Source organism: Zootoca vivipara, chromosome 5 (genome assembly GCF_963506605.1).
Source record: "Zootoca vivipara chromosome 5, rZooViv1.1, whole genome shotgun sequence".
NCBI lineage: Eukaryota > Metazoa > Chordata > Lepidosauria > Squamata > Lacertidae > Zootoca > Zootoca vivipara.
This window is the reverse complement of record NC_083280.1, coordinates 35475548-35496388: the sequence shown is the minus strand read 5'-3', so window position 1 is coordinate 35496388 and position 20841 is coordinate 35475548. Positions and strand designations below refer to the sequence as shown.

The window sequence follows — 20841 nt, the reverse complement described above, 5'->3', positions numbered from 1 at the left end:
GCATGGCAAACAGGTCATTGAGTTATTGCAAACGGGTTGCTGGCAACAGGGTTTTTTTCTAAATTTACCATATTTCCCCTGGAAAGGGTAAATCTGGATTAAATGGGGTGGGGAAGAGATACAGGCAGGCATTTTTATGCCAATGACATTGTGCTGGTGCTGCAAAAAATAAAAATAAAAATGGGCTCTTGAAGGGCACCCACCCCACAATAAGCACCTAATCTGGAAACACTCCAGGTCTCAAGGATTGCTAACCCACTCCTTTCAGAGCAATATTAAAGACATTCAGGAACCAGAGTTGTACATCTGCAAACGCATCCCAGTTTCCTCCTCCTCTTCACTTCCTGATAGGGATTCACTCAGTTAAAATAAAGGCACCCCAAACATATCTTGTCTAACCATGCGCTAAAGTAATCCAATTACAAGAGTCAACACACATAATGTAATTTGGCTGTGATAGCCACGATCCTGCGGGTGCTTTTATAGAACGGCTGGAAAAATCGTGCTTCATCTTGTCTGTTTTGAAACCCAGGCAGCCCTGCAAGTGGGGAGGCTGCCATTGGAATCTGCACACGCTCCTCCAAGCGCATACTTCTCACAACCGAGTGCCTTAGGGCTCTTCTTCTTGAAGGTGATGAATCTGGTCTGTAACTCACTGTGTAAACTGCAGAGCTGGAGAAAATATTGCCAGTGATATTTCAGATTGGCTGGATAGATAAGCATTCAATACTTGGCAGCTACAAGGTAATAGCTTACACCTGCCTTGAATCCCTTTTCTCTGATCCACAGCAGGAAGGCTGCAAGACTCATTTATATTGTCCCTTTTGAGAGCAGCAGGCAACCACTGGAGAACCATAAGCTCTTGCTCTGTCCTCCTCTCCCTCCTTCCCTCCCCACAGCACGAAAACACAAAGCAGTAACAGTACATATTGTCCTCAGATTCTAGATCAGGCACCCCCAAACTGCGGCCCTCCAGATGTTTTGGCCTACAACTCCCATGATCCCTAGCTAACAGGACCAGTGGTCAGGGATGATGGGGATTGTAGTCCAAAACATCTGGAGGGACAAAGTTTGGGGGTGCCTGGTCTAGATTCTCCCCTGCAATCAGAGGAAGGAGACGCTTTTTATATACAGTAATTACAATGCACAAAACCCTTCAATGAATACTAGACAATTCTACCTGTCCTAGGTGACACCAGCAATCCAGTAAATTTAGCCACTAAACCATGCCAGGGGTTGGGGGCCTGTGTCCCTCCAAATGTTGTTGGACTCCAATTCTCATCGTACCATACAAGTCGCCATGCTGGCTGGGGCTGAAAGGAGTTCCAGTCTAACAACATATGGAAGGCTACACTGAAACAATATTTTTTTCTTGGGGAGTGGGGAATATGGATGGTAGCTGAAGAATACAGGCAGTGACCATTCACACCCCACCCCATTCCACCCTCTTCCAGGTCCAAAAGGACCTGCACATCAGCTAGTTGCTACTATTAACTGGATTAGCAATCCATCTACAAACCAGTATTTTCAGACAGCCTGAATAACAGCATCAACTCTTTCAAAAAAATAAAATTCAATTCATATTCTACTTATTCAAGGGTATCTGTGACATTTGGTATCGCAGCATTTCAAGAGGAAAGCAAAGTTTTCATATTTTCTCTTTGCAATTCAAATGTATTGCACAATATAAGGAGGAAATTGTCTTCAAAGACATCTTTTAGTTTTTGATCTGACCCCATAATGGTGGTGGTGGTTCCCTGTCATTTCCTAGCTGGCCGACGAAATATTAACTGCGCTCTTGGTTCTGCTTTCTCAGATCATTTGGCTTTATTTTGTCATTCCTCCTTTGCTGAAAAGGCAGTTTAATAAGGAAACTGGGGTGGAGGGTAGGGAGGGGGGGTGTCTTCCTTCACAGCTCAGAAGCATGCAATCGCCCAGACTAGTAGCGGCTTTCACACTGGGATTGTAGCCAGAGTCTCACAATGATTAACAGTCAATGATCCTTGGGGCAGGGCAACTATTTCCATCTCCAAGGCCACAGCTGACTAAGCAAAATAGCTATGCCAATTGCAATGAAATATTTTGAGAACATTAAAATGAAAGGATTAAAGCAAAAGGATCAGAGGAACTGGAGGGGGGGGCAACCCATTTATCCATGGGGTTCTTCTGCCCACATAATGTAACATTTTGTTCATTTGGTGGGCGTGAATTCTGATAGAAAAGAACCGCCTGCATTTCCCTGGAGAGCAAAGAGAAGCCATCAGTAATAAGGCCACATTTTCTTCTCCAGAAGCAGATGATCTGACACATGGCATTCCAAAAGGAGCCCTTAATTCAAGATGAGCTGGAATACAATTTTCTGTGAAAATCTAAGTCGTGTTGTAAAGGTAGCTTATAGGAAAAACTCAGACACGCCCCCCCCCCAAGCTGCCTTAGTCCATCAAATTTGCCTAGTCCATCAAATTGAACAGGCACTCCTGCAAGGTAGAAAATCTCCCAGAGAGCAAACTGGTCAGCCACCCAAAGCTGTACCCTCTTGTTTCAGCCAACTTCAGTTGGAGAGTCATAGAATCATAGAGTTGGAAGAGACCACAAGGGCCATCCAGTCCAACCCCCTGCCAAGCAGGAAACACCATCAAAGCATTCTTGACATATGCCTGTCAAGCCTCTGCTTAAAGACCTCCAGAGAAGGAGACTCCACCACACCCCTTGGCAGCAAGTTCCACTGTCGAACAGCTCTTACTGTCAGGAAGTTCTTCCTAATGTTTAGGTGGAATCTTCTTTCTTGAAGTTTGAATCCATTGCTCCGTGTCCGCTTCTCTGGAGCAGCAGAAAACAATCTTTCTCCCTCCTCCATATGACATCCTTTCATATATTTGAACATGGCTATCATATCACCCCTTAACCTTCTCTTCTCCAGGCTAAACATACCCAGCTCCCTAAGCCGTTCCTCATAAGGCATTGTTTCCAGGCCTTTGACCATTTTGGTTGCCCTCTTCTGGACACGTTCCAGCTTGTCAGTATCCTTCTTGAACTGTGGTGCCCAGAACTGTGGTGCCTCATAACACTCCGGCTCCCCCTCCCACTCAAATGACAGGCCTTTAGAGAAATTCGGCTCATTAAGCACACAAAGGCTGAAGCAAGACTGTACCAATTGCACCCGAGACTGTACTAGCCACACCTAAAAAGAAGGGAGTAGTTGATGTATCTTGGGAAGGAAGGCTGATTTCAAATTCTAGCATTTTCCACAGCTTTTTTTCAGCTGGAACTCACTAGAACTCAGTTGAGATACCTCTCAGGTGGGCTTCATTGCCATTCCAAGAGAACAAGGGAGGCATTCATGATGAGTTCCAGCACCTCTTTTTCTAGAAAAATAGCACTGGCATTTTCAAAGAGCATCTGAACTGCAGCAGTGGCTGTCCAGTTGCACTACTGCAGTTTCAGATGGGGGTGAGGAACTTGGGGCGCTCCAGATGTTGTTGGACTACAACTCCCATCATCCTCAATGACTGGGCATGCTGGCAGGGGGTTATGGAGGCTTGAGTCAAACAACCTCTTGAGGGTCAAAGGTTAGCCACTCCTAGTTTACATCAGGGTATCAAAGTGCAATGTTCGATTCACAGCAGCTTAGTAGCTCCCCAGTGTTTTTGTGCTGTGCTTTTATGGATCATGTTCTGAGAGGTTGCTATGAATAGGAAACTTAATAGCAACCTAATTGGCTACCAATGGGCAGACCTTTGGAGGAAGTGATTTGATGTACAGGACCTGGGGAGAAATGGGCATGGATCAATGAATGCTTCTGAAAGTCTAGCTGATCATTGCTTGGGCTGCTTATAGCTGGAAAAACCTCCGTACCCAAACCTCTAATGTATGCACCTAAAATCTGCATACATGAAATTGGGGCCAGGGTTGGGTGGGAGAGAGCAGGAATCAGAAGAAAGCTTATTTCAGTTCACAGATCAAGCTTGACATAAAATATTTTGATCTGCCCGACAAGGGTTTCTGGGGCTATCCTGCTCACTTCTTTCATTAGTCTAGAACTGAGAGATCATCCTCCTGCGAGCCCTTAAAGGTAAAGGTAAAGGGACCCCTGACCATTAGGTCCAGTCGTGACCGACTCTGGGGTTGCGCGCTCATCTCACATTATTGGCCGAGGGAGCCGGCGTACAGCTTCCAGGTCATGTGGCCAGCATGACAAAGCTGCTTCTGGCGAACCAGAATCCACTGTAATGGTTCTCCTTAAATACCGGTAAATCCAGTTTCCCAATTAACTTTCGCATGCCAGAGTAAGGACTCTTTTGAGCCTTTTTCCTTCATGCATCTTCAAAGCCAGGCAGTGTTAACGTTGACAGACTTTTTGTATGTGTTCGAGGGAAGATGAGAACATTTAGTAAAAATAAATAAATTTGGTTTTAGGTTTGTTTGATTTTTGCTCCAAACTGGATGCAGCGCTTTACCTTGTTGTCCCAGTTCTATGAAGAACGCATTCAGCATGAGTCCGCTTTTAGGATACTCGCTGTTGCTGTCCTGCATTGCTCTTTGCTTGTTACACATGCCTTGATGACTATGCAAGAAGCAGGATATGCCAGGGCTGAGAGTTCTGTTCCTGTGTCAGTGTCCTCACTTGCCTTTCATAGAAGTTTAATGGGAGTTAAGAGTTAAGAAGGACGCAGGTGGCGCTGTGGGTTAAACCGCAGAGCCTAGGGCTTGCCCATCAGATGGTCGACGGTTTGAATCCCTGCAATGGGGTGAGCTCCCGTTGCTCGGTCCCAGCTCCTGCCAACCTAGCAGTGCGAAAGCACGTCAAAGTGCAAGTAGATAAATAGGTACCGCTCCAGCGGGAAGGTAAACAGCATTTCTGTGCACTGCTCTGGTTTGCCAGAAGCAACTTAGTCATGCTGGCTACATGACCTGGAAGCTGTACACCAGCTCCCCTGGCCAGTAAAGCGAGATGAGCGCCACAACCCCAGAGTCGTCCACGACTGAACCTAATGGTCTGGGGTCCCTTTACCTTTACGCCAGAGTGGTGTAGTGGTTAAGAGTGGTAGACTCGTAATCTAGTGAACCGGGTTCGCGTCTCTGCTCCTCCACATGCAGCTGCTGGGTGACCTTGGGCTAGTCACACTTTTCTGAAGTCTCTCTGCCCCACTCACCTCACAGAGTGTTTGTTGTGGGGGAGGAAGGGAAAGGAGAATGTTAGCCGCTCTGAGACTCCTTTGGGTAGTGATAAAGCAGGATATCAAATCCAAAACTCCAAACTCCTCCTTTTTACAACTGCAGGAGACTTCAGAACAAAGGCAAGCAAAGTACTCCCCAAGTCAAAAACAGACACAAATTTTGGAAACCTCTTCTACACTGTTCATTCATTCCTCTGACTCTTATGCAGCAAGACACATATCTTCAGTCATTAACTAGTTATTTCACTATGTTCCCCAAAAGATTGGCATAGGCCAAAGCCTCTCTATTGGTTTCTGCTCAGTTACAAGCTAGTGCTGAATATTTAAAACTCAAGATTACATTCCTCCCCAAAAAGAAGTTATTTTAAGAAACAGCCATTTCCAATGAAAATGTGCTGAATCTTACGACGGAGCAGGATCTAGCTATTCTGTATGGAAAAGCATCAACATAGGACCAGGCAATTTTACTGGCTTTGGTTGTTTTGCAAAATTAGTGCTGGGATTCTGTGGGATCCTATATATAACTTTGACAAACAACTTGCACAATCATTTTGTGGTTAATCATAGCAGTCTGCACTGCTCCCATCACAAAAATACTTATTGAAATCTGCGTGCCAGAAGTCAAATGAACAAAGAGAAGACCACATATTAAAACATGCTCTCCAAACCATCAAACCGGGTTGGTGTGTGTGTGTGTGCACAAGTTGTAGCATGAACAGGTCTCAGTAAAATCATGTGGGGAGTAATTACAGTGTCTCTGTTCATAATACCATGTAGTTACAGAGTTAGTCAGGGTTTCCACTTAAGGACACATGGTTTTTTCCCCTAGAAAAGTTTATAGCTCAGCTACAAAATTACCCTCCCATGAAACTTGGCAAGAAAGGTTCTGGTGCAAGCAAGATTTTTGATTTTTTATTGGTGACATATCCATTTTGCTTGAAATGCATGCCTTTAAAAAAAATTAAGAATCAATTCATCCTTTGTTGCCCAGCCATTACTGAGTGCTTTCAGGGTTTTAGTTTTTACAGTTCAGAGAGGCAATTTACCTTGCCCAAGAGACATGTGACACTTCTCAAGGCTGAGTGGCCAGGTTGGACATTTTCCGGGGTTCTAAGACAGACAGAGCACCTACCACCTCAAAAGTGCCTCTGTTCTCCCTTTTCAAGGAGTACTCCTTCCATACACAGAGTTACTGGTACAAACCTCCTAACATCTCCCTGGTGACTTCCATCCCAAAATGTGAGAAAAGTTTTATGCTGCTTAGGTTTCATTGTTGATGAAGACAAAAATGCTATCTGGATTCCTTGTAGTTTTCCATGTGATGTACTTTAGGAATACAGGAATCTGTTTTATACCAAATCAGACCATTAGGCCCATCTACTGGTACTTTGTATTGTCTGGAAGCATATCTCCAGGGTTTCAGACAAAAGTCTTTCCCAAGTCTTACATGGAGATGCCAAAGATTGAACTGGCCCCTTTTAATTGCAAAGCATGGGCTCTACTACTAAGCCTCTTCTCTTTGTAGAACAAACCAAATAGTTTGAGGGGGTGGGCGGGGGAGAGAACAAGGTGAAAAGAAATATAGTTCTGATAGTCTGCCCCTAAGGTTTCTGGAAATAAGTAGGGACTATCAAGGAATGATCATAGGAACACTTGTCCATTTGATGGCTTTCCATGGCTTAGATTTCAAGATTAGGCATGAAAGCAGAAAGTATAATATCCTGTGTGTGTGTGTGTGTGTGTGTGTGTGTGTGTGTTTAAAAAAGCTAGCAGACCTGGAAAGCCACTTTCCATCTGACATGCATATTCCTCATGCATACTTTTTACATAGGCCAGAAAGCTTAATTTCACAGTCTACTCCTCCTCTATTACTCTAGAAAGCTCTGGCTTACACCCACATTTAGCAGTGGATCTTGCCAAACCAAAATGAGTGCTTGCAGCATCCAGACATAATTATCCGTAGCTCCCCCCACAGCTGAAACACAGTTTGAAAGTCTGAAGTTTCTATTTGCTAAAACGTCTACAAGCTTGTAAGTAACACCAACTTTTCTGGAGCTTCTGTGTTTGTTGGAACTACTAGATATTGGAGCTTTAGAACATCTGTGACTACATCAACCCTTCAGCCAGTTTGGAAAGCAGATTACAGTATAAATAACTTAAATAAATAAAACAAATACCCTGTGCACACTACATAAGTGGGGAAACAGCTGAGCAAACAGCTGGAGTGTTGGTGGGGAAGGGGTTCAAGATCTTGTTTTCAATATTGGACAGGGTGTAACTCCTAAAGTGCAGAGCTTAAAGGGGTAAACAAACACAGCTCTCATAACAGGTATTATTACAGCTCCTTAATTTTCATTGCATCACTCTTTTCTGTGTTTCTCATCACCAACACGAGTGCTAGTTCCATATATTGGACTCACTGGTACTGCCACCATTTTGATTTCCCTACAATGCGCACACAGTGGGCACTGCATTGTGGGAAAATCTAAATGGCAGCAGCAGCAAGTTTAGCTCTGCAGGCCTGGCACTGCGGTGCTGTTGCTACTACCCTTCCAGCAGTGTTAAAAGGAGTGATGAGCTCACTCACTGGGTGTACATGTTGTGGGTACTGCATTGTGGGGTAATTGAAATGGCTGTGTGAGCAAGTCCTACCCACCAGGCACAGTCAGCTAAGACTGGCACTACTGTGGAGAGGGGCCAAATGAGTGCAGTATGCCCAGAGTCCCCTGAAACTTGGTGCTACCCCTGGTCTAGGTCATCATGGTATGTGCAATCTGGTGCTGAATAAGCTCAAGCCCTTGGCACAGTCCATAGTTTTCCAACTACCTAATGGTTTCGTCTTACAATGAATTTCAATTGGATTTAATTACTGCCCTGGAAAACAGTTAAACTTCACACTTCACCTTCAGCATTGCTTTCCATTTTACAAATCAATCCCAGCCCCTCCCACCCTGCCCTCGAGGAGCTCTACATCTGTCTTGATAAGATATTTATAAATAACCAAAAAAGCTGCACTTTGATCAGCAATTGCCTTAAGCAGAAGAGATGCTGAAATTACAGACTTCTAAAGCTGCATTTGACGAGGCAAGCAAACGGGAATTTATCTGATCTCCTTTCAGAGGAGATGCTTTTAAAAAAATCCTGATCCTTTTCAACATGATGGGAAGCATTTGCTTTAATTTAAACTTGATGCTCACCTAAGGAGTGAGCCAGCTCTCGTGCAAGTCAGCGGCAAAACCCCCTGCTGGTTTCAAAAGGTGGTGGATGCAATCTCCTTGTGTTTCTAAGAGTTTTGTAACTTGGTTTTACAGTTTAGCAACTTACACGTGAGACACAAATAGAACAACATCCCTCCAGGCATATTAGAATACAATACAATAGAATACAATTTCAGGCACATTAGAATGCAAAATCTAAGCTCATTTGGGATGACTAATTCTCAATTGTTCCCCAATGATGAAGGAAGGATGGAGTAAAGCCTCACTATCACTGTTTAATGAGTTGGCAAGGAATAATGAAGTTTGCACTTTGGCTGTACATAAGGAAAAAGAAACTCTGAACCAATCTTTTCCTTGGTAATATTTGTACACACCCAAGTTAAGATCTGTTTCTGCAGAAATGAAGACACGAGTCTCATTAATTTCTGCTATAAGCTCCAGAGGTTACTTTTAATTTCAGACATAGATCTGCTGGTGATGGAGTTATGGAGAACTTAATATAGATTGTACAGCAGGGTGGGTTCTGATTGTATCCTTATTTATGTCATTCAACAGCAGTGTTAATTAGATAGCAATTTTTTATCAGCACCAGTTCTGTATACAATTTAGGCGTGCTAAACACTTTTGCCATTATAGAAAAGACTGGCTGAAACCAGGCTGTTCTGAATTTAGGATACCATGTGCTTATATTTATTCTGTATCTCACCTGGCCAAATCCAGATCCAGGCAGCATGTGTAATATTTCTGAAATCTGTAAAATAATCCATAGAGCCACAAAAGAACCTTGGCTTATAACCAACAGAATAATGCAGTAAAGACAGGTGTACAAATTGGAGGGCATCATCATAGGAGCTCCCTCAATTCTTTGAGAGCTTCCACTTGCAAATCTCTCTCCATTCCAGTGCCCAATTTAAGCATAACACCGGCGTCAAGCAACTCGGTAATCTACATAAGCAACTTGGCTCATGCAAAACATGTGGTTCCTCAAAAGAACAGATACATTGAAAGCTGCCAAGAATTTGTCTGAAGACAGAATTACATGAAATGGTTCAAAACAAACAGAAATCCATCTGAAGTGTTTTTCTGCTCAATCACATGGACCAGCCTTGATTTGCACAGAGTTCACATGATTTACTTCTTTTAATCCCCAGTAAATTCAACATCCCCTGCCAGCAAGCATTCAGAGAGAGGTTATGAGGGGACAGATCTCCTGCCTGAAAAGAGGTACAGTACACTGTGAGAGAACCAGAGATCTGGAAATAACTTCCTTTTCCATACCCCTCACCCTCTCCATTGCCCTTCCTAAATACATCTCTATTGCTAAAAATTTTGCTCCCTACAACTAGGGTGAGGGGCAAGTTGGGTGGAGTCCTCATGGAGTGTGTGTATGTATGCTGATAAATACCGTGTTTCCCCTTTTTTAAGACGTAGTCATAATATAAGCCATGGCAGGGTTTTTAATGCATTCGCGAAATATAAGACATCCCCCGAAAATAAGACGTACCTTGTTGCTTTCCTTTAGAGCCTCGGAGAGGCTTGAGACCAGATGGGAGGGGGCCCGAGGCAGAGCGACAGCAGGGTACTACAGTGGCGGGAGCTGCACCGCCGGAACGTTGTGGGTCGCATGGCCCGAAGCAGACCGGCGGCGGGAGGCAGAGCAGCGGCGGAAGCCCTGCTGCCGGAACTTTGTGGGCTGCATGGCCCGAGGTGCAAGAGCGACAGCGGGGTGATTAGCGGCGGCGGGAGCCGCGCCGCCGGAACGTTGTGGGGTGCATGGCCCGAGGTGCAAGAGCGGCAATGGGGCGATTGGCGGCGGCTAGAGCCGCGCCACCGGAACTTTGCGGGCTGCATGGCCTGAGGCAGAGCGCAGGCACGGGATAAGGGGCGCGATCCAGCCTCGGCAGCCCTAGCGACGGCGAGGGGGGCGTTGCGAGCCTGCCCCTTGGATGAAGCAGCCCCACCCCACCCCCTTCAGAGTCTCCGGAGCCAGATCCCTCGGCAGGATCACTTCCCGCCCCCACTGCTTAAGAGCTGCCGGTGGAGCGCAGGGAGCCTGGAGGGGTGGCGAGGAGGGCAACCTGTCCATCTGCCCGCACCCCTCTCTTAACTGTTGTACGGTAACTTGGCAAAGAGGTTTCCCACCTCATTGTCCCTGCAGGCAGGCTGCCACTTTAGAGGGGAGGAGGGCAAGGGAGGGGGGAGTTCATTAATGTTTGGAGAGTCAGCTCGGGAAGGGGACAAAGGGAAGGCTTTAAAAGCGTTGCGAACGGGGAGATTTTCCATTTTTTTACAGCAAGGTGTCCCAATGCAACGGCTTGAGTATCTCCTCTTTTACGTTGCAATCTGCGCCAGCTTTCGCAACCGATAGGGCTCCAGCGCCGGCGCCCAGAGCGGATCTATCCCTAGACAGTTCTTCCTTCACAAAACCCAAGTCTTGTAGCACCGTAAAAAAAAAAGACACCCCCTGAAAATAAGACACCGTGTGTTTTTTTGAGGGAAAAAAGTTATAAGACGGTGTCTTTAAAAAGGGGAAACACGGTATATATGTCATGACAGCTAGTTTTATTTATGCCTTGCCTTTCCTCCAAGCAGCTCAAGGCAGTGTACATGGTTCCCTACCTCATTGTATCCTCACAAAAACTTTGTGAGGTTGATGTGGCCGAGAGTGCATTACAGGCCCAAGCTCACCAGGGACTGGCTGGACAAAAAGTAGTGGTTGTCAGGAGGCTGCCTACTCACAAGTAGAACCTTGGCAGAGACACAGGCCCGACAGGCATGTTCCCTCCCTCCTGGTCGATCGTTCAGGAGCTTCTTAAGCATTCTCCAGCCCGAACATCACAGCGACTGAGCCAGAAGACATCAGCACACTTCACGGATCCGCAGAGGTTGCGCAGTTGCGTAACAGAACTCAGTAGCACAGCATTTTGGCTAATCTACTTTATTTACATTTAAACACATAGAGCACCGTAACATGGTTCCCTCTCTCTCTAGCACCAGACAGCAAAGAGAAAGAACAAAGAACAACAGTTCCACTTCAGGAACACAGTAAGACAAACATCCTGTCTATGTCACTTCCCACTCTGTGGAATGAAAACACATACAGTCATATGACAGACAACAAACCTATGACTGCACACGGGGAATGAATCTCCAACAGTGGTGAGAGACACCAGCTGGGGAATCCCCAAGGGAAACCCTGGAACAGGAAAGCTCAGAGCCAGGGGATTGGTGGTGGGACACTGAGGAGGATCAGAGGGAGGAGATTGGGAAGAGGGGCTGGTTGCTGAAGGAGCAACAGGGTTTAGTGAGAAGGACGAGCTGGTGACATGGAGCAGTTCAGACTCTGAGGCTGAAGTGGAGGAAGGGGATCAAGGAACTGTATCCAGGGAGTCTCCCTCTCCTGCTGTGACAAGCACACACACACACCCTGTCTCCAAGGAAGTGCAGGATAATGAGAGGGGAACAGAAACCAGAGGTGCAGGGACACAGTTCGCTTGGGAAACATCCAGGGGAGAAGCCTTAGAAAGGGTGGAAGGCAGGGACCTTCAGTCCTGGCAACTGCTCCATAGGAGCAAGACCTACTGGGAAGTGTTGTCGTTTGCTTGAATAAAGAGCTAACTTCACTGAGGAGTCTATCAACTATGTCTGTGGTAGAGAGCAGGTGAGACACAAAATGTTAAGAGGGTTAGTTGAATGCAAAAGCAAAAAAAGGAAAAGGAAAGAAAGGGTGAATGAGAGATCCCTGAGAGTTTATTGTTAAGTATTCTTATGGGGAAGATTGTAGTTGAAGAAATGTGTGCCATGGAATTACCAAATCTCCTTCCTCATTATAAAAGGTATGATGAAGGAGAGGAAAGGAATAAGAGCACCTTTTCCCTTTTCCAGTCTCCAGAAGCTGTACCTAACTGATAAATATTTTTTTGCTACTGAGGAGGGTGTGATTTAGTAACTTGACCTCATTCCCAGACTCTCTTTTTTAAAAAAATTAATGGTAACACAGCTTAAAAATTTTAATACAGTAGTGTGTTCTTATTTCAGCTGCTCTGTAGTTTCTTTTAAATCTTCACTCTCTTTTTAAATGGGTTTATCTTTTAATTATAAAATATAAGATAATGTTAATTTTACCCTTTATTCTAGACTTAATAGCTTCATAAGGCAAGAACTAAAATAAATCATGAGAAGATGCCTGAGGGTACAGGGAAGCATTTCCTCAGCAATGAAAATGGATCACGCATTCTGACGCAATTCCCATAATACTATTATACCCCATAAACTTAGTTGGATTCTGGAAACCTCCATACTTTCTGTTCCTGCTGTTTCTTTTCTGTTTTGTTTTTCATTAGATGAAAGATGGAAGGTTGAGATAGATTTTTTATTTGTGATGAAAAATGTATTCTGATGAAAGAAGGATTGCCTCGAAGAGATGAGGGCTGAAAGGAGAAATGAATAATCAACTATGTTGAAACCCTTCATCTTAGTGTGGCAACTATGAGTCATACCTAGTTTTAAGCCATATTCTGATGGCTGCCTTCGCAAATAACCATGGTTTGTTCAACAAATCCCAATTCATCTCACAGATGACCAAAAAAGCCATGGTTTGTTTCTCTAACTTGTTTTCCACCTGTTTCCACCTGCCTTGTGCCTTTGTGAACATCTGAAGTTGGGTGTACAAACATACTATGACTAAGCAAAGCTTTATGGTTTAGATACAATGCCAAACCATAGTTAAAAAGTAAACAATGCTTCAAAAGCCAACAGTGCCTTCACACTGTGGTTTGTGGCAGAAAACAAACCATGGTTAGTCTCCTGGGCTGATTTCGGATGCTCAAACCAGCTCAGTCAGTAGAGCATGAGATTCTAAATCTGAGGGTCGTGAGTTCGAGCCCAACATTGGGCAAAGGATTCCTGCACTGCAGAGGGTTGGACTAAATTACACTTGTGGTTCCTTCAAACTCTACAATTCTATGATTCTATGGCTTATGTGCAAACTAGGTCAATAACAGCAGGCAAGAATGACAACGAAAAAGACCAAAGAGTTGTCGGCAATATACTAAAATAGAAACTCTGAAGATGATCAGAGAACACAATGACAAACTATATTCTGGTGTACGCAACAATATTAATTAATATTTTTCTACTAGTATAAAAGCAGACCTTCCCCAAGGAATCAATGTATTGCTGTAAACTCAAGCAGTTTTAGAAACACCTGCCCTCTTTTGTTTTGATCCTGAGGGCAAAGTCACACCTAGGGAGGCAGATGAGTCTGCAGCATTTCTTTGTCTCAGCGCTATGAAGTGTGAAGGTGAGATGCTAGTCTAAACATGAGATGAACACACATGAAGGAACTGTGTCCTATTACAGGCCTCAAGAGCATGCGTACTACCTGCTTACAAACTCATGTTTATACACATAACACTTTCTACAATTTTGTGCCTTAGGGCTAATTCAATGGGGGTGAGGGCAAATGTGCTTTTCACAGGTACATGCTGCCCTTCCTATTGAATACTACTGCCTTGGCCCCAAGACACCAAGCAGAGCCCCAACAATCTGTTTCCTTGAAATAATAAAATTTCACTTGAAATCTTGCTTTAAAAGGAAAGCCTCGGCATTAGATAACCCAAGAACAAACTGACTGTACTCCAGGATGTAACTGTTTCAGTATTCAGCCATCAAAACACACTTTTCTGTAGTCTTCTGGGACGTGACGATAGCATCGTTTTCTAATCGCCCTTGCTAAAGTCCTTCAGATGCCATTTAACAACTCTATTCAAGCCTACAAAGTACAATTTGGAGCTGTCTGTCATTGCTACCTACAAACACTATTTGGTTGCAACACCTTAAGATACTTTGTGACAGATAATTGAATCTATGGTGTTTTCCTATCCCATGGTGTGTGTGCACGGGGGTGGGGGTGGGGTGGGGGAAGCAGATGCAGAGCAAGCATTTTTGTTCTGCAAATTCTTACTTATCTATCTAGTGGTCCCATTAAAAAAATATACTCTGGGTGGCTCACAAAGCAAAACATTAAAACAGGCTTCCTCAACCTCGGCCCTCCAGATGTTTTTGGCCTACAACTCCCATGATCCCTAGCTAGCAGGACCAGTGGTCAGGGATGGTCGGAATTGTAGTCTCAAAACATCTGGAGGGCCGAGGTTGAGGAAGCCTGCATTAAAATATAGCACAGGATAATAAAGCTGGGGAGAGGTCCATGTTTGGCCCATTGGGCTTCCCCATTTGACCCATGAGGCCATTTCCCCTTTTTAATGCCCACCTGCCACACACCTGACATCACATGTCTGGTACGTAAAAACCAGGACAACACTCCAACTTATCAGCTGATGAGTGGAGAAGTCAATCCTCCTTGGCTCAGGTGTGTTAATTCCCCACAGGGAACTTGCTGGAGCATCTGAATACTGCAAAAAATAGGATGAACTCACAGATCATCTAAGGCAGGCATGTCAAACCTGCGGCCCTCCAGATGTTTTGGACTACTATTCCCATCTTCCCCAACCACTGGTCCTGCTAGCTAGGGATCATGGGAGTTGTAGGCCAAAACATCTGGAGGGCCGCAGGTTTGACATGCCTGATCTAAGGCATTGGGAGTTCAATCCAGCTTGGTTGCGATCTTCCCACACCTCCATGGCCCAGTGATGACAGGTGGGTGGGACAACGCACCTGTCAATCATGGCATCATTACGATGCCAGAAGATTGACAGGCAGGTGGAGATAAAGATCTGGCCTGCCATGCCAAAAAAGTTTCCCACCCCTGCAATAGGAGCATAACTTTAAAAAGAATAATAATTCTGAAAGCACAAGAGAAACACAACTGAAAACCCAGTTTCAGTGAAACACAAGTCATTTGAAAGACCGCCATACATTTTGACATGAGCTCTATTCATCAAATGAAGAAAAGAGATGCATGTTTCCTCCTGGACCTTTGTATGTTTAGAGTGGATGTCTGTAGTGAGGAGCCTTTGGTATCTGCTGAAACCACCTGAGTGATTAAGTACCTCCACAGTTAAAAAATGCTCTGTGCGGCAGATGTTCACTCTAAAGATGTGAGGAGTTTGTGTGACCTCAAGGGGTGGGGCTAAAAGTGCAACCCCACAGCCCCGCTGAACTGTTTTCTTCATTTGATGAACAGTGACTGAATAGGTTAGAATAATGTAACAAAGGGAGATGAAAGCTACTTGCTTCAGTTGCCATTATTTTGAACTGCAATACAACTAGCTCCTTGAACTGGGCATATCCTAGCTAGCCCACAGGAACCTTGGATTCTGCAAAGGTGAAAAGGATAAAAAATGGATGAACAATGGGACACATAATTTCTATGATACATAATTTCATTTCCCCAGGACAGGACCTAGTGTTCTCCCCTGGGATAGAACAGTCTTTCAAAGTGAGCCAGCTTATCTGTTTGGAAACCATTGTGATAAAGCAAAAGTAAAAACGCTTACATTAAAAAATTGGCAATTATTGCTAGCTCATTTATAGAGGCCCAAATATTGCTACAGTTCTTGAACGGCATAGAAATATTTGGGCAGCCATTGTGTTTTTTTGCTTTTGAAAATGGTTCCCAAACTGCAAAAGCTTATGAACATACAAGATAAGCAGAATGAAATGAAAACAAAACTCTATAAGCTTCTGTGGGCTACAGTGCACTTCAGATAGCAACAAAGTGCTCTCTGTTGTTTGTGTGACAATAGACTGACATGGCTAACCCTCTGGAAATAGTTTAAACGATTTCCAAGTGATGCTCCCATGATTCACTTGTGCCCAAATTATTGGCTGTTTGTTTTTTCTTGTGTAAAGAAAACACAAAGTGTAGCTAATTGAAGAATCAAAGTAAATAGGTGTACCTTATCAATGGACGGTCTAGTAATGCTGCAAGAGCTAAGTTTCCCACTTATTGTTCCCCCTGCAGCATTCACTGTAGCCCAAAGTGCCATAACATGCAGATGCCGTTTAAAAACTTCTCAAACTACCACTAAGAAGAGATGAACCAATGTCTGGGCTATACCACTTCAGGCAGCGGACATTAGCTGACATGACTGAATCTTCCTCCATACATTAAATCAATCAATCAATCAATCAATCAATCAATGCACATATAAAACTAGATGACAGGGAGAAGGGTCCTAGCTTAGCTGCTGCCATGATATGCTAGTCTTCTAAGGGGAGGGGATTTTGTGTACAGAGAAGCGTTCAGCCATGCAACCTCAATCTGCATTCTGAAGTCAAATAACCTGGACACATGATTATGACTGCAGCGAGAAAGAGGCCCGGGTTTCCACAGTGCATAGTGGCGTCCTCTTATCTGCTCCTGCGCTGACAGAGTGTGGGAGATGAGTAAGTAATCTGTGCTCTGCAAGTCACAGTGTGCCATGTTCTCATAACAATGCTGCTGCTGTTGATCTCTTTCTGACAACTGGCAGTTGACAGTTTTTCTTTATCATGCTATCTGCTCTGCTGTGAGGAGGTGGCAGTTGAGAGAGCAGATTGGTCCAGGAACAGCAATCATTAAAGTGTCTGGAGAATTGGTAGCAACTTTCGGTTATGTGCATGTGGTACAGAAGGGCAATTTTGGAACAGAAGCAACAGACACTGTCAGTTTCAAATAACTCAAATCTTGGAGGGTGGTGAGGTGCTGGAATAGCTTTATCCATTTCAACTACCAAAGGTGGTTGCAAGAGGCAACATGCTTGCACTAATGATGCTATTGCTGAACATTACTTGAAGCCTTTCAAGGGGCAGAGAACTCCTTCTCGCTTACTTCAGTTCTGCTATTCCCCAGTCCTGTTCATTGTCACTTTTATTCTGATGTTCAGCTGCATTTAAAGAGCACTGTAAAGGTAGCACAAGGCTAGGCACAAGGCTCAGTGGAACATTCAAAACAAGCCACAGTAGGATGCAGTGTATTGGTGAATGTTGCATGGACTGTGGCATGAGTGTGGAACCTGTGGCCATCCAGGCTTGCAGCCCAACTCCCCATCATTGCTGACCACCAGCCAGGTTGGCTGGTGCTGATGGGAGCTTGCGTACAACAGCATGTAGGGGGTTGCAGGTCCCTTGTCCATAAACTTTGGGAAACAATTTGAACAAAAGGACGGTGCAAGATGAATGCATTGGTACCAACGTTTTGCACTGAATGAGAACATTCCGAGCATACCTGCCAAGTTCCTGCCTGAAAAATAAACAATCAGACCGGAAGTAGCAGACCGGAAGTAGCGCTGCCGCCATTTTGGAACTGGGCGGAGCATGCTCAGAAGTGACTTTTGATGCTGCTCTGCCCAGGTCCAAAATGGCCACCACACCAGAAGTCGCGCTGCAGCCATTTTGGAACTGGGCAGAGCAGCATCAAAAGTCGCTTCTGAGCATGCTCTGCCCAGTTCCAAAATGGCCACCGCGCCAGAATAAACCAGGGGGGGGATCCGTTTTTTCGGAACAGCTGGAAAAACGGGGGTTTCCCGGGGAATACGGGAAACTTGGCAGCTATGATTCCAAGGAAAGAACTTCCATGGCATCCACAAACAGCTGCCCTAAATAAGCACTGTTTTGCATGGTGGTTGTGTCTCCGAATTTCAAACAAATGGATATATGTATTTAAAATTCACCAGGGCCTTTGGTAGGGATAGGAATGAAGTAAAGTTGCAATCCCAAAATTAAAGGGAACAGAAAGGGAACCTATGTTTCCCAGGTCCCAGCCCTAGAATTTCAGCTGCACAGCAATTCACCCTTTTCTATTCCCTCTCTGTAACTGACCAGATAATCATGGGAGTTGTAATTGAAAGGAGGGAGGTATCCAGCTTTTGAATCTCAATCCATCTTTCTGCTGCTGCATTTTGATAAAAGGGTGGTTTCTGAGTTCTGAATACTTTCATATTGCCACCTGCTGCTTGCTGTTAGGTTTGGTGATGTGGAAAGCCCTTCCACATGACCTTGTCCAGAGATGGCTTCAGGACTGAAGAGGTTCTAGGAAAGCTGTCCTCTGTGCTTACCCCCAAAAGGTGGAGCTAGCAGTAATGTTGGGGATGGGGCAAGGAGTACAGTAGATATGGCCCTGAGAGGCATGCTGTGCAAAGCAAGGAGGAAGCCATTGCTTTAATCTCTCCCCATTACTAGTAGTTGCCTGCAAGGGCAATGTTTCCTGCCTTGCTGTTCAGCACGGAGAGGAGCTTTCAGCAGCTATAGCAAACCAGGGAGCCACCAGTTTAATTCCACCCCAATGTAGTGTTGCTTCTATATGGAGGGCAATGGATGAAACTGGTTTGAGGTTGCTACACAGCAGCAGCAAAATGAGAGGGCAAAGGCCCCACCAGGGGTGTGTAGGCAGAGCACAGGGGTGTGGCTGCTGCCTGTCCAAAAGAGGCCAACATCCATCACTGCAGAAGAAATAAATGTAAAATGCAGTCAATGAATTGCCAGTCCTCCTGGTAACATGCTGGCAGTGGAAGCCAAAGGAAGACGAGAAGCAAGATTTGCTGTCTTTGGGTGTGCTCCATCTCCCTCTCCTTGCGGGCAGCAGTATCATTATAAATTATGTAAAATAAATAGATGCAAATTTTCATATATCACATTTATTCAATATTGGTGCTGAAAGCATAATTGGAAAGGTGGCAGGGAGCACCAAAGAAACTGTGATAATTGTAGGACACACTGTTACCAAGCAGCCGTCTGCCAAAGAACTGCTTCTTGGTAGGAGGTCCAGAGATTTGTGAATTCCGTCACTGCCTTCATGATATCTGATCACAGCAGCCACTGTGCAGAGAGGCAAAACATGCTAATGATGTATTTAGCTCCGTCATTTAATAAGCTGGGTAAAATTCATTGATACTGATCTTGCGTGTTATGTGTTGCCTCATTTTTTAAACGCTCCTATCGCAGGAGGAAACAAGCACCACTGGAAGTCAGCCAGCCCTGGGCCTCCTGGGTTAATTCTTTGCAACGCCACAGCTTCGGATTATTAGCTAGCATTTTTAGCACAGATAGTCTAGAACTACAGAGACAACGGGCTGAAAATGAGAGCACAGAATAGCATGCTGCTGGCGTTGTTCATTGTCCAAGGGAAACATTGGACAGTTTCCAAGCCATATTCCTTGGAAATGCTAAAGGCAAAAGGAAACCACTGCTGAAAGCCCAACTTCTGAAACAAAAACCTTCTTTGTCAGTTCTGTACAACACACGTAACAAAGGCCAATGACATTTAAGTGTTCTAACTGTGCAACCAAAATGAGCAGACTTGGTGGCAAATAAAGACAATACAGTGGTACCTCGACTTACGAACGACTCGGCAACCGAATTTTTCGACTTACGAATGGGGGTAATGGCCGCAGGCTTACGAATGTCTCGACATCCGCAAAAAACCCGCGGCGGTTTTAGATAGGGATTTTTCGACTTACGAATTTTTAGATAGGGTTGCTTTCCCCCCCCTTTTCAATGCATTCCTATGGGAAATCGCGTTTCCAATGGCGTTTTTCGACTTACGAATTTTTCGACTTACGAAGGTGCCTTCAGAACGGATTAAATTCGTAAGTCGAGGCACCACTGTACCGCCGCTCTGCAGACAAATGCAGTGTTCAAACAAATCAAGTAACTGGAAAATACTTTGTGCCTTGTGAAAGTTATACTCACTGAATCCCTAGTATTAGGTATCAGGAAAAAATGGACTTGAACTTCCCCCAACTACAAGACTGTTGTTCATTCGTCAACAAATTTACTACTCACTGAAGAACAACTGAAAACTAGGTAAGAAATTGTAGAGGAAATGAGCTACAAATCACAACCCCCGATTCCCAGATTTAGAATAATCTCCTCTGTTACACCAATCACAGCCACCTTTCAATCAGATGTCAAGTTCAAAAACACTCAATTTCACATTAGGAAAGCTGTAAAATGGGTAGAAGTGCAGTCAGGTTTCTACCTAGGATTGAGAATAGGGTAGAAAGCAACTTTCAGCAAATGAGGAATCTCATTCAGAATTAAGCATCCAGAGTCGTTCGCGACTGGACCTAATAGTCAGGGGTGCCTTTACCTTTACAGTGGTACCTCGGTTTACAAACACAATTGGTTCCGGAAGTCTGTACTTAATCTGAAGCGTACTTAACCTGAAGCGAACTTTCCCATTGAAAGTAATGGAAAGTGGATTAATCCGTTCCAGACAGGTCCGCAGAGTACTTAAACTGAAAATACTCAAACCGAGGCGTACTTAAACCGAGGTATGACTGTACTAGAAAGGTAGCTTAAAGCTAGATGCTGTGCAGGAGGTGGGGAATGTAGTGTCTCTAACTTAAGACATTCTTTGCTCTGCTCTTCACAGTGGAAGTTCCACAGGGGGTATTTTTCAACCCGGCAAATATATGTGATACCAACAAACTTTTTTCTCTTTTAACGTGGATTACTTCTTTAGAAAGTATAGTACAGGTTCTCACCTATTCTTCAATACAAAC

The 20841-nt window shown here is 44.5% G+C and overlaps 1 protein-coding gene across 1 annotated transcript in view; it reads right to left on the bottom strand.

Moving 5' to 3' along the window:
• Positions 1–20841, bottom strand: part of GPC1 (glypican 1) — a 197955-nt gene that overhangs the window by 93586 nt on the left and 83528 nt on the right. The gene's annotated exons all lie outside the window — the stretch shown is intronic.